The 1,949-nt window shown below is 39.2% G+C and overlaps 1 pseudogene; it reads left to right on the top strand.

The window, feature by feature from the left end:
* Positions 1 to 459: 459 nt before the first annotated feature.
* LOC100952860 lies at positions 460 to 1,569 on the top strand (annotated as a pseudogene).
* Positions 1,570 to 1,949: the final 380 nt, after the last annotated feature.

Below are 1,949 nucleotides of genomic sequence, written 5' to 3'. Positions count from 1 at the left end.
CTGAAATAAAACCATGTAAACTGCAATGAAAAGTCTCCTCTGGATCTAATGTATAGCTTACTAAATATGGTCCTGGAATTAGCTTTCCGGAGTTAACAAATAAAATATACAGGACACCAGTTAAATTTAAATTTCAGATAAACAAGAAAAAAAAGTTTTGGTACAAATATGTCCCTTGCAGTACTGGGGATACAATTATATGTTAAAAGTGTTTCATCATCTACCTGAACTTGAAATCTAACTGGGCATCCTGTTTTTTATCCAGCTACCTTACCTGGACTTGATCGGCAGAACACCGTTAATTCTACCACATTCTTATTAACTGAGTTGATAGTAAGAATCATTTCAACCCTTCTTTTCTTTTCTTTAGCAGGGGGATTATTAGTAGAGAGTTAAGTAAGCACTGTGAAGAAAAGCACATGTGGCTTGCTTCCTCCCTAACTTCTGCTGGAAACCAATATGGCGTCTTCCACAAGGAGCCTGTTTTCTGGCCATGGCAGATACATCGAATCTTTCCTAAGGTTCTCAACAATTCCACGGAACACCAGTGTGTACAGGAATTCATGGATAAGAAGCTGCCAGGAATAACAGAAAGGATTAGAGACACAAAATAAGAAATTAAGATTCAGGCGTCCTCAAACTACAGCTGGTGGGCCACATGCAACCCGCCTAGGACATTTATCCAGCCTGCCGGTGTTTTTGCCACAGCTGCCTATCCTGCTTAGCATCCAACTCATCCCAGGGCCCACAGTCCAGCTTTCCAATGGTCTGAGGGACAGTGAATTTGCCCCCTGTTTAAAAAGTTTAAGGACCCCAGTAAAGCATAGGTGGAGGTGCAGATGAAATTGATCTCTAAATTCTCTCCAAAGTCCAGGCTCAATACCCAGGGGTTCTTATCACCAATGACGTTGTTGAGCCACGTGCTGAACAAATTGCCAAGTACAAAGAGCTTGTAGCCAAGACATCACATCAGAAGAACATAAAGTTTGTTTGGCAAGGTAGACATCATCAGAATATCAAAATAGACCAATGGAGAAAAAAGAGCTTCAAAAGTAGAAATTTACTCATATGATTCAGATGCTGCATTATGTGAAAAAGGTCCCAGCTACCTTGAAATTCTTCTATGGTCTCTTAGGTGCCAATGCTAAGATTCTTGTTACTCTTGTGTGTGTCAGGAACCAGTGGCTGGGACAAGCTGTGGGGAAAGTATAGATCCCGCCTACCCCAGGATGACCTCTACCTGTAAGTCACGTCATCTGGCCTCACTCAGTTGCAGAACAACCTGGGGTTAAAGTATGATGGTTATGTCCTTCTGTCAACCATGGACATATCTGTTTTGTTGATGGCAGTGAAAATGGAGACCTGCTTTTGAATTTTTGACTGAAACTTGCAACTTCTGCACAACCACACCACATGATCTCAAAGCAGAAATCCTGAAAGATTCTATAGGAGCCTAAATTTACTGTTAAGAAAGAGGGGCAACTTCTTTTTAATAATACTCTTGAGTTTCATAGCAGTGGAGGCATACCTATCAATTATTTCAGAGTATCTTCAAAAATTAAATGTTGAACAATGTTGATCATTCATTTTCATATTAAAATTAAAAATAGATCTCAGAAAAAAAGAGAAAAAAGCATATATGACCTAGCAAGCAATGGTAAGTTAAACCAGGGTCGAGAAACCATGTTCTAACCACTTAAAATGCATTGGACAAATAAAACAATAAAGAATATTTCAGTAGTGAATGGGTCTATCATATTTTGATATAGCAAAGCATTCAATCATTCTTCCAACCATAAAATCCTGAGGTCTTTGTACCTTCTCGAGGAAGAAAAGTAAATTTTAAATTTGTGATTTTTTCCTCCCAGACAAGGATCCATTCTACTCTTCTCACACCACAACAAAAACCTGATTCCTTCTGAGACTTGCTACTGGCTTCAGATCAGTCA

Source organism: Otolemur garnettii, unplaced genomic scaffold (genome assembly GCF_000181295.1).
Source record: "Otolemur garnettii isolate 467f Iridium unplaced genomic scaffold, OtoGar3 scaffold00116, whole genome shotgun sequence".
Classification (NCBI taxonomy): Eukaryota; Metazoa; Chordata; class Mammalia; order Primates; family Galagidae; genus Otolemur; species Otolemur garnettii.
This window is presented reverse-complemented; position numbering and strand designations above follow the sequence as displayed.